Raw genomic sequence first — 11,762 nt, 5'->3', positions numbered from 1 at the left:
GCCCGTTCCAGCAACAGGTATGACTCCTGCTCTGCTGTTGTGGGCAGCTTGGTGCTGTGCAGCTATAAGGCAGTGCAGGGCAGGGCAGCTGCTGTTGTTCCTGTGCAGTCATTTCCTTTCCTGGGTGTGTGTGGCTCTGCTACAGGAGGGGAGGACGTACTTTCCACCCACTCACGGGGCTTGTCCTGGACACAGGCCACATGCCCATCTGCAAATACCATCTGAAAAATGCTGCTTCTAGGTGAAATTCCTTCTCTACTTCCGCTCAGGTCTCTTCCCTGCCAACTCCAGCTACTTTATGGCTTTTCTTTGCTATCAACTCTTCTGCAGCTCAGGGAAAAACTGCCTCCCCTCACCCTCCCTCCCACACCCCCTTTTCCATCTAGCAGTGATGCCATCCTCCCTCCCATCACCATGTTTTGCTGACCCAGTCACCACAATTAAAGATAAATAAATAAATGAATCGGTGGGGCAGCAGAGACAGTGCTCAGGGGACAGGCGAGAAGGAGCAGTTGGGGAAGGTAGGAAGAGAAAAAAAAAAAAAAAAAAACGGGTGGGGGAAAAAGTGTTTGTTTTAAGAAACTTAATTTGAATAAATCCCTCCTTCCCCTTGTCCTCATTGGCTTCCTTCTTTTCCTCCATATTAATGAACTAGCCAAGGAGAAGCGATTGGCTCCATATCCCCTTTCCTTTCCTCAGGCACTTGGAGGAGGAGGTGTTTGCATTTCTCCGCAGGACCAGCTCGCTTTGCAGAGCATTGTCTGGGTATGAGAATCACACAGACACACAGACACACACACATACATACAGAAATACCGGGGCGAGCACACCACAGCCTTGACTTGCATGCAGAGCATCTGATCCAGCCTGAATCCCCTTCTCCTCCTTTGCTCCATCCCCCACTTCCCAAGCTAGAATAACCCCCCTTAAACATAAAAATATAAAGGAAAAAAAAAAAAAAAAAAAAAAAAACCCGAAAAAAAAAAAAAAAAAAAAAAAAACTAAAAAAAAAAAGCTCCAACCAATATTTTTTCTTTTTTTTTTTTTTTTTTTTTTTTTTTTTTTTTTTTTTTTTTGGGATTTAGCGATGGCAAATTCCTTCACGGCCAGGACCTGGCCCATCCCCTGAGCAAAGGCAGCCTGGACATGACCGGCAGGCGAGGGAGGAGGAATTTGGATTCCCTTCGGAGGCGCCGACCCCTCCTCCGGCCGGTAGGAGCGAGGTGGGGGGAGCCCGGCTCCGGCCGCTCAGTGTCTCCGCGGGCAGCCGGGGCTGGTCCCCTCCGTGTCCCCCCGCCGCTGGCTCCGAGCCCGCCGGCACCCGCCCCGCCCCGGCACCCGGCGGGGATGCAGCATCTCCAGCACCGGGACGGATCCCTGCTGCAATGGTAAGTCCCTTCCCCTGGCCGGGCAGCGGGATTCGGGCTCTGCCCCGCTTCGGCCCCAGCCCGGAGATGCTCCAGAGCCGCTGATTGCAGCCGGCGGGGGCTTAGGAACCGCCGGCTTGTCTCGGAGTGACATTGATTTACCGGCTTTTCCCCCAGGTCCTGGGAATACTTCTTTTGGGGGGAATTGCACGCAGGCTTTCAGCCTCCAGACACAACTGCAGGCTCCGAGGATGCGTCTGCGAGATAGATTTGTTGCTTGTGTGAACAGATAAAGCTCCCTTTGCAAGTGGTGACAGGTTAACGTGCTTGGTATGGGAATCACGTCTGATTTTAACACAATATGGCTGGTAAATAAAACCTGATTGCTAACAGACCCGGTGCTGCTGTTGGCATTTTCGAGCTCTAGGCTACCTTTGCAGTTCTGCATCTTCACCTGCCGCAGAAACTCTGATTCACCCTTCAACCAGTGCACCAGGACTCCTCTATTTTTTTCTGTGGGGCAGTAATAGAAATTGCTGTTAATGTGCCTTTGACCTCTGCTTGCATGCCTCTGGGCACTTCTTATCAGTATTTGAACAGCTGGCTCTAATAATACCATCTTTATGCAGAGCACATCCTAAGTCAGAGGGATAGCACACAGGACAGACTTTTTGCTGCTATGCTGTGGTTTTAACATGTGAACAGTTCAGGTATGTATTGGAATTTGAAGAGTTTACTGTCAGGGAGAGAAGGATAATGCAGCATGGTGTTTGGGAGTGGGAAACGCATGAAAAAAAAAAGAGAGAGATTTGTTTTGAGACATGCTGGTGTCTATGGCGAGATGATCACTTACATAGAAGTACGTCTGGAAGAACTCCCTGGAAGTCAGTGGCTTGCCTCCGTATCTAGTCTGCTGGTAAACAGAATCTGGCCTTTAGCTTGAAGCAGGTATTGGAGTAGCACTGGAGGTAATTCTAAGAGTAACAAATAATAAGAACCAAAATGAATAAGGTGGCAAAGTGACCTGGTTATTTCCTAGGGTATTATGGATTACTATCCATCTTGTGTACGTTAATTACAGTGCATGTGTTGGACTGATATTGCAATATGCAGTGTAATTGAAGACTATGTGTTTTTGTTTTTTTTTTTCTTCTCTCTCTCCTTTTAATATCTTGGAGTCAACAAACAACAAATAGATTTTCATTTGATATTACTTTGGTACACTGCCATCTCACTTCTGTATTCTGTGTATGCAACACTGGTCAAGTACGGTGGGAAAATATTTCTATGGCTAGCATATGTTAATCAAAGTGAATGTATGATTGCTTAATATTACTGTTAAAGATAGCAGGAAAGCAAAATCCTTAAACTGTTGTTATTATAGCTATGGAGAAAGAATGCATTATACAAGCATCTTTACTTGGCTAATGCAAAACACGCTGGAGCTGTCTTGAACTAAGTTGTCCTAAAAGAAAGGTAAAGCAGCGCTGCTCCGATTTGCTGAATAATTCAGGAATGTTATTCAGTACAATAACAGCAGTTGGATTAAAGTTGATATCTCTGCTTGTATCTTGGTTATAGCTCTGTGTTATGATTTATATATATATATATATATTCACATTTCTATGTGCTGAGAGCAGTGGTGGCTGCTTTGTTGTTCATGCAGGACAGCTACAATTGATCTGTTTTTGTAGTGGCAATCTATCATGGACATCGCGGAGCAGAGGGTTTCTGTTGCTTTGTTTTCTCCAATCTAAGGCATGTGTGCAGTGACTGGAAGGATAACCATTGGCACTGAACAGACTCCAAGGTCATGGGGGGCCTCTCGGTACTCCAGAAGGAAAGCCAGTTGTCCCAATGTATTTATCTTTAAACAGGGATTAGTTTTGTGATTGCTCCATGGCTCTAGCCTTCCATTGGGGTTCCTGCTAGAAAGCAAGAGGGCTTCTTCCTCCCTGTAGATTTAAGATGTCTGCTGTTCTCTTCGTGGTGCCACAGCCGCCTGTAGCTCTCCAGATCTGCTGTTAGTGTATATGTGAAGCTCATAAACATGAAGGCAGAAGCTTTGTTGTAGGATGCTACCAGGGAGAGAAAAACAGAGATCTCTGAGATTGTGGGCTGCGCTGTTGATCACGTTCAGACCTTTGTTCATTGCATCTCTCTTGATTTGGCTGACTGAGCCGGCATCCTGGAGATATTTTTTCTGGGGTTGAGTTCCATATGTGCCTACGCCTTTGATCAGTTGAGACCCATGTCCCCAGGCTGATTCATTTTAATATAGCAGATTTTGTTTTTCTTTCCTTCCTTCTGAGCACACTCGGTACAAACAGTCTAATTCTTAAATTAGCTCAGATTATCTTCTAATGAAACCAGAGTATGTGAGTTAAGAAGCACCGACAAAAAGTAAACTGAGGACAGGATCATACTGTAACTCATATGCAGAAATATCGCATCTTATAGTCTCTCCCAATTTAGTAGAGAAGAATCCTTTTTTTTTTTTTTTTTTTTCTTTTCATGATTCTCAGGAGATGTAAACTGAGATCAGGATTTAAAAGTCAGTGGAGATACTGGATGTTATTTTACTTGACTCAGAAATCACAACATCGACCTATAAGTCAGCACTCTATGTTTTGGCGTTGGTTTATGCTCCCTTGTTTCCATTCCCTTTTCTCCTTTCCTGTCTGACATCCAACCATCCTGTATCACCTGTGAAGACAGCAGGTGCACAATTTCATACACATTGAACTCAACGGGATTTTTGGAGTGGGTCTTCCACACCACTGCAAAAGTGGAATAACTCTATTGAAAGGGGTGTAAATGCTCCAGTGAGAAAGGTATTTGGTTGTCTACAATCACTAACAAGTATTAGAATTCATTTGTCTGTGGTGGCTGTTGAAACACTTTGGATTGTATTTGAGTGGGCACAAATATATAGGAAAAAAAGTCAGATTTTCTATATGCTTTGCCCTTCCCCCCCCCCCCCCGCTTTGCATGTATTTTATTCTCTGACCACCTTTTGCTCTCAGTTTGTTGATCCACCTTCTTCGGCTTGATCTCTTGATCTCCACAAGACAAACTAGGAAATCATGTAAAACAAGAAAGATTCTTTGAGTCTTGTTCACATAATTCACTTCAATTTGTCGGTTGTATTCCTATGCAAGATGATGGGCTGTTCTATAGAGTAGCCAGATTAATACTTTCAGGGTAGAACTTCTTAGGAGGCACTGCATCATTACATTTCCTGAAGGAAAAGTACAAGCTTTATCACACAGAACATTTAAAGCTAACATGGCTATTGTACTGGGGAATATTCCTTTGGAAAGAACCCTGCATAAATATAAAGACCCGGCTGCAGGGACTCTTGTTTCCTCATCTGATTCTATACTACTGTTGAATTCAAATTCTCTTGACATAATTGTCCCATGAAATGAGCTGATTTGCATTTGACATCAGAATTTACCTGCCCTGGGGATATCCTGATGATCTCATTCCTGCTCATTCAGGTGTAATGGTTGGATGGGTGAAGGTATAAGGGTGTATGGTAGGAATATGATCTGAAACAACTCTGATTATTCATTTGGCAGATTTTTTAAGATGTTTTAAAAAGTGTGAAAACCTCCACTTAAATTTAAAAACCTCCACTGAAACTTAAAATATTTTTAACAAATTAAATTACCAATTCTACTTTACATTAGTTGAACTTGTAATTCACACTACAGCCAGAAAAAAAAAAAAAAAAAAAAAAAAAGGTTTAATTCTTTTTCTTCTTAAAAAATAGTTATGGCAACAACAATAAATAAGAATAACAACAATATAAACTTCTGTTTATAACATGTTGGGAATTTTAAAGTCTAAGAGCTCCTTACTGAGCATAGAACATCACACTTCTGCCACAACTCTTTGAGGGTTTGTCTGTCTGCTGTTGAGGTATTTCACAAAAAGCCTTTACCACAATGGCTTTTGCACTCCATTACAGATTATTGGGTCACAATTGTTCAGGAGCTGCAAATGGAAGGATAATTATAGACTGTTATCTGTGATTTGTTGGGTCTGCTAAATGGAGCTGAGGGTTAAGGCAGGAAAAGTCCTTTTAATCTGCATAGTGGGTTAATAGCTAAGATTTTTATTCCTCAGTTCCTCAGAATAAGGCAAATTGTGCTATTTCTTTTCTCTCCAAGGACAGCATATTGCCCTATCTGATTCATTGGGAAATTGTAAGGAAAATGTCTTGTTGAATAGAAACACGACAATATCACATTCTTTTCTTTCAGGGAGTAGATAAGTTCTGTCTCTGATGCAGAGAGGAGGTGTAAATTGCCCCACTCTCAAGGTGAATACTTGGCCCCAAGGGATCCCCTGCAAAACTGTCATTCATTTCATGTGGATGAAGGCTTTCTCTCAGAAGTGTCTGGCAGTCTGGGGTGACGTCCATCTACTCCCACTTAAGCATCTGAAAATTAGATGGTTACATCCGGGCTGATTCCAATCTCCTATATTATTATATAAGGTGCATCATCTCATCCTGAAGATGAATAACTCTAGGGGGTAAGGGTTCTTGCTGCTCCTGTCTCAGAGCTGCACTTCCAAAATCTTAGATGAATTGTTCCATGATATCTCAGACATGTCCCTGTGAAGTGTAATTCGTCTCTTGCTCCCATCTTTGTTCAGGGGGAAAATATATTGATCTTTTATTTATATATATATTTTGGTAATTATTATTATTTCTCTATATATTTTTGCTAGCTCATAGCAATAGCAGATCCTGAAAAATATTCAGTTTTCTGAAAAGCCCAAACCTGCTGTGGCGATCCCCACAGCTTCCTCACCCCCCTTTTTCCCTTTATCTAACTGGCAGCAGACGCAGTCTGTCCCTGGCAGGTAGAATTCTTGCCGCATGTCCCAGACAACACCTTTTCTATTTGCAGCTGGGATTTTTTGGTTGTTTTTGTTTTGAATTCATTGATTATTTTGGATATCATAACCTTCTTTGGTGTATTGACACTTTCTGTCTTCAAAGCACATCCAATTAGTAGGAGGGATTTGCCAACTGAAGCCTGTATGTCATTTTGTGAACAGGTGGAGATGCATCAACACAGAGGAACATCCAGGACAGCTACATGATTTTCTGTAGGCAGATGCAAGCTCACTCTGCCTGTTCTCTGAGCCAGCCAGCAGCTTTGCAATGCAATAAGCCTCATCTAATGTACCATACTTGTGAATAGCTAGACTATATGTTGCAAGTAGATGCAGATGAATGCTGATCAGACCTCATTGGCTTAGGCTTGGCACCTTGTGAAAAATGTTCAGGCCACCGTGGGGCACATAACATGCTTAGATTTAGGAGACCTGAAAGCCAGCTATTTGCCATAAATCAATAGGTTAATGCTTTCTTATTAGAATGCATCCACGCCCGTCTTAAGCTAACCCACTCCAACTGTCTGTTGATAAATTAATTTAAATAACACCTTCCTCCATAACTATGGCATTTAAAAATATTTACTGTAGTGCAAATAATTAATATATATATATATACATGAATTTCTCACAGCACAATGATATGTAGACAAATTAAAGTTGCAGTACTAACACATACTTCTCCACAGCAGAAATGCATCATACTTATTTGGAAAGGCAGTTTAAAATAGCTAAGATATCCTTAATTGTTAATTTATTTTCCAGGAATCATAAGTTTTTTAAAATCATAACATTTCTATTTTTGCTCTTACTTTTTCTTTTTCTTTTTTTTTTTTTTAAGTAAGTTTATAAAGGATTTTTTTATTATTATTTTTAGGAAAAAATTAGAATGGTATTCATGCTCTTAGGTAAAAAGTATTTCCTTTTAAAAAGTGTTTGTCATAATAATGATATTTATATATGTATGTATATTCTTAAAGAGATCTAAACTGAGCATGAAAACCATGTATGGGGTTAGTACACGGTATGCTAATTTCTAAGATGTTAGACATACAACAAAACTTTCTCTCCTCCTGTTGGCCTAGAAACAAGTTATATAAAGAAGCCAGCACAAGTGTATTATATAAAAGCCCAAGTTAAAGTTAGTAAAGTTACTCATTTCCTGTGTTTTAGAGAACTGGATCTTTGGATTTCTTCCAACAGTTTTGTGCTCTAACTTAAGATGCAGAGGAGAGGAGAGAGCATCAGAAATACCGCAGATGCTTAAGCTCATCATGACTAAGGCTGTGAATGTGTCACAGCTGTCACTGGAGCCTTGAATTCCACAATCCACACTCATTCATTCGAGTTGCATGAAGTTTGACAGCCTGGATGGTGTTTTTGTGCTAGTGAATGGGTTAGTTAACCAAGAAGATTATGTGGGTGAACAGCTGGAATAAACTTCATTTGAGAGAATAGTGTGTGGTGGCTGCAGGAGAGAAGAGCATGAAAAGCCATTATTAGACATCTTGAAGCTGCTTCTCTCACCACTCATCTCTGGACACTGATCTATATTTTCTAGCTTGTTTTTCTTGAACCTGCTGTTAGTACCACAACTGGGTAATGATGGTGATAGAAAATAGCTTTCAGAGACTAGCAAAATCTGAATGTTATTCAGGAGAAGATATGAGTATCATAACCTTTTTGGTCCCCCTAACAGCTGTAGCCCTGACACATTTTCACTTCTGGCCTTCAACTCATTTTCCTTTCCATGGAAGACTTGATCTCTTTTACTAGAATAGTTTCTATAATACTGGCCAGAAATGGGATTGAGAGACGTAAAGATATACATGATTAAGACGCATAAAGATAGGTATGTATTTTGAAGTGTCTACGTGCATCAAAGTTAAGCTCCTATTACAGCCAAAGGGGATTTATGGCACAGTTCTGTCACCCACACATAAGTGTCAAGTGCCATCTAAGGTCCCCTGGGATATTGGACATCCTCTTGGGACAAGAAAGTGTGATGCTGATCTACTCCAGAACTTATCCCTTCTGTATGAGGTCAGGTAAAATACCCTGGGACAATGGTGACACAAACAGCAGTGTTTAGTTTACTATTTCTGGCCAATACCCAGTCAATGCAAATACATAGAGGTATGTACTACAGAGTGAACTCTATAAAAATTAAGCCTGAAAACTCTTGAATAAATGCCACTTAGATGTTTTAATCTGCAGTCCAAACCCTGCCCTGGGTTTCTGATCCCTTCTGATGATTTAGAATGAGACTGATCTATTGTGGCCTTGGTGCTCTTACCACAAACATTAATTGCATAGTTTATTTTCAGATGTTCTCACACAGGGCTTGGGAATGCCCTTAGCCATTGCTACTTCAGAAGATCACAGTTAAGATGCTGTTCCACAAATGAATTGCTACATTGCCATTGCCTACACTTAGCTCCAGATTGCTCCTGGAATTATTTTTCCTGGGATGTCACAGAAGCTGAATTTGCCTTTCTCCAGATTTAACTGCCACAAGCAGTTCCTGGTTATCGTATGACTGACTAATCCAAAAGGTGCTTTTCCTTCTATGTCATTTTCAGCTGAAGTGTTATCATCCTGTGCTTAAGGAATGTGTCCTTGTACTGCTCACTAGTCCATGCTGGCTCTGTATTGCTACCTTAGCCTTTCCCCCTCATTCACGTAACTTTGATGCAAAAAGATCTTTGTGTTGAAGTTTCCCATCTCCTTAATGCTGCTGACTTTACTACATGGTTATCTCAGTTTCTCCAGACTCTCCTGTTTAGAACGGAGAATATAAGCTACACGCCTAATTTGCTGAAAACTTCTATTGCTTTTCTTTGCTTTATTTATTTATTTATTTTTCCCCAGCAAGTTCTCTGTCTCCGGATGACATGGAGTCATCATGGATGACAATAGTCCAAGGCTATTAAAGCAAAACATGACATATTTAAAGCAAAACACTTCAAAGCATCAAGCTTTAATATTATTCTGATCAGCCCAACTTCTTCAAGGACTTCTGAAAGAAAAAAAACTCTCCCTGAAAGGGAACGTGTTTTTTTTTTTTTTTTTTTTTTTTTTTACTTTTCAAAAATCATTTGAACTGTAGCTTCATAATCCGGTAAAACAAGCCTCACATCATCCTAAAAGAAACAATAAAGGATTCTCCAGACTAAGAGCTTCCCTTTTGACTCTATTGCCTTGATTTTTTTTTTTTAATTATTTTTTTTCCTGATAGAACCTTAAGTTGACCTCCTGATTTGCTTTCCAGTGTCCCTACTAAATTAGAGCAATGAGAGCACAATTTAGCTACTCTCCCAAATTGATTCTGAGACAAACCTCAATGGGTAGAATATTCTTAGGCTATTATGCAGCAGTTCCATGTGAACCACTAGTACATTATGCAATACAATAGATCTGACCCGTTGCCAAATGTATTCACAGCCAGAGAAATTTAGTAAGTGAAATATGTTTAAGAATATGGATATGAAGACAACAGTGTGATAGCTCAACCACACAGCTTAGATCAGATAATTTGTAACATGTGGTTATATTCTTGAAAGTTGGAAAGGAATCTCACTCAAATGTTAACATGAGATCTATTTCTTTGCTATCTAGATGGTGAAATTCTTACCTGATATTCTGCCTAATGAACTGCCAGACCATGCCGTATTCTGTCACACATTGCAACATTACAATTTCAGAATTCTTTCATTTGAATCAGATTTTTTTTTTGAATTTTCAGACATTCATATAATCTTCTGTAACTTCAATTTTGCTTCTCTTATAATTACTTTTCCTATATGTAATTTTTTGTGTTTGGAGATTTCTATGTAGGAGTTAATGGCTGTTTGTCATATTCTATCTTTATAGGCAGTGGAGTCACAAAGCAGGTTTCTAAGATTTTTTATGTTTGAAAGGGCCAGGTAAGCCAAGCAAGATGATTTTTAAAAGTCAAAAGTCAAATCTACTGGCCAAATTCAAAAGAATATGCAGGCATTTCTCTCTGCCTGTCCAAGCTGATCCGTATCACTCTCTTTAGCAGCATGTTCTAACTTGCGTTTTATAAATCGGTTTTGCGAGCTTTAAGCCAAAATATTACAGCTTGTGATTCATGGGCTGGTTCCAACCTGCAAAATATTTGTACAGTTTCTTTGGTGTCCTTGCCATTTTCAAAATGCATCATCCTTGTGCACTAATACTTCTATGCAACTCTGAACAATGAAGAACTTTAGTGTCTCGGTATTTACATTTAGCCTTTAACAGGTAAAAGATCAGACCACAGAATATAGCCTGTACTACAGAAGACAATGTACATTTGTATCAGTACTGGCAAAGATGAAGAAGGCATACATGGAGATCTCTGAACCTGTCTTGTTGCCTCCATCTTTTCTCAAAGTGCATCTCAATGCCTGCTTTTCGTGGCTCATGGAGCAACTTTATAGTTCAGAATGCCTCCCATCACATTCCTACCTTAACTTCCAATAATTCTAAATATTATATTAACCTTTGTAGCATTTTTTTTCTCAAGTAAGATCAACAAGGCTAAGAAAAATTACAGATATAAGAGAACATGAAGTAGAAAAAAAAAAAAAAAAAAAAAAAAAAGCTCCTCCATACTCGGCAACTTTCTGATTTGCCAGCCCATTAGATAATCAAATGAGCAAAGGAATAAACAAATATGCATTCCTTTCATTACTTTTTGTTCCCCCATGTTCCATGCTTGTCCAAGACCGTTTTCACTCGCTATATGCTGTGTTTGTTCAGTTGGGATTCAGCCACTTCTTACCAATACCATGACTTCAGCCAACATTAAGACAAGATCCATCTCAGACTTATATTTTCCTGCTTGGTTTTACAAAATGTTCTGTATGATTCCCCATGTTATTCTTTATCATCTATATCAGCAGACTGCTGCCTTTAGTGACCCATAAGTAATAATAAAAATCATGCTGAATATGACTTATACCTTATTCCACCTGTTGTTTTGAGTTCTCCCTTCTTAGTTTGTCATGAGCAGTTTTGGAAGAACTTCTGTGTTTCGCAAGGAGCTATGAGAAGGAACCAGCGTCATTAAAGTAAACAATGCTGAAAGGTTTGTCAAACAAAATTCTTCCTGCTTGTTGAAAATTGGCCTTACTACAAAACCACTGAATCAACAAGAGGTGACCCTGATTTCTTAACATGTCTCCTACTTAACATTCTACCATTATTTTAAAAATTATTTTAAAATAAATAATTTGGTTGAATCAGTCCATATATTGAAAATTCTTTGTTTATTTGTTCATTTCTTCAACATGCTGTTGCATTAGCGATGAGAGCACTATTGCAAAAGCTCAACATCTTGCACAAGACATCTGGAGAGATTACTATTCAAACACATATCTACAAGTTAACCATATCTGAGATAGATCATAAGTATATAGGGTTCAATTCCTTCCCTCCTTCCCTCCCTCCTTCCCTCCCTCCCTCCTTCCTTCC

General features: G+C 39.9%; 1 protein-coding gene across 14 annotated transcripts in view; it reads left to right on the top strand.

Moving 5' to 3' along the window:
- Window positions 1-637: 637 nt before the first annotated feature.
- The window catches only part of ADCYAP1R1 (ADCYAP receptor type I), a 143,147-nt gene continuing 132,022 nt past the window's right edge, over window positions 638-11,762 (top strand). For 10 of the 14 annotated variants that reach the window (XM_035317134.1, XM_035317132.1, XM_035317129.1 and 7 more), the window contains exon 1: window positions 1,033-1,388. The gene's annotated coding sequence lies outside the window, so the exon portion shown is untranslated. Of the gene's footprint in view, window positions 766-1,032; window positions 1,389-1,429; window positions 1,545-1,566; window positions 2,078-11,762 lie in introns of those variants that run through there. The other 4 variants (XM_035317121.1, XM_035317135.1, XM_035317123.1 and 1 more) reach the window with 4 other exon arrangements.

Source organism: Oxyura jamaicensis, chromosome 2 (assembly GCF_011077185.1).
Source record: "Oxyura jamaicensis isolate SHBP4307 breed ruddy duck chromosome 2, BPBGC_Ojam_1.0, whole genome shotgun sequence".
Taxonomy (NCBI): domain Eukaryota; kingdom Metazoa; phylum Chordata; class Aves; order Anseriformes; family Anatidae; genus Oxyura; species Oxyura jamaicensis.
The sequence above is the reverse complement of the archived record's forward strand: the minus strand, read 5'-3'. Positions and strand labels throughout refer to the sequence as shown.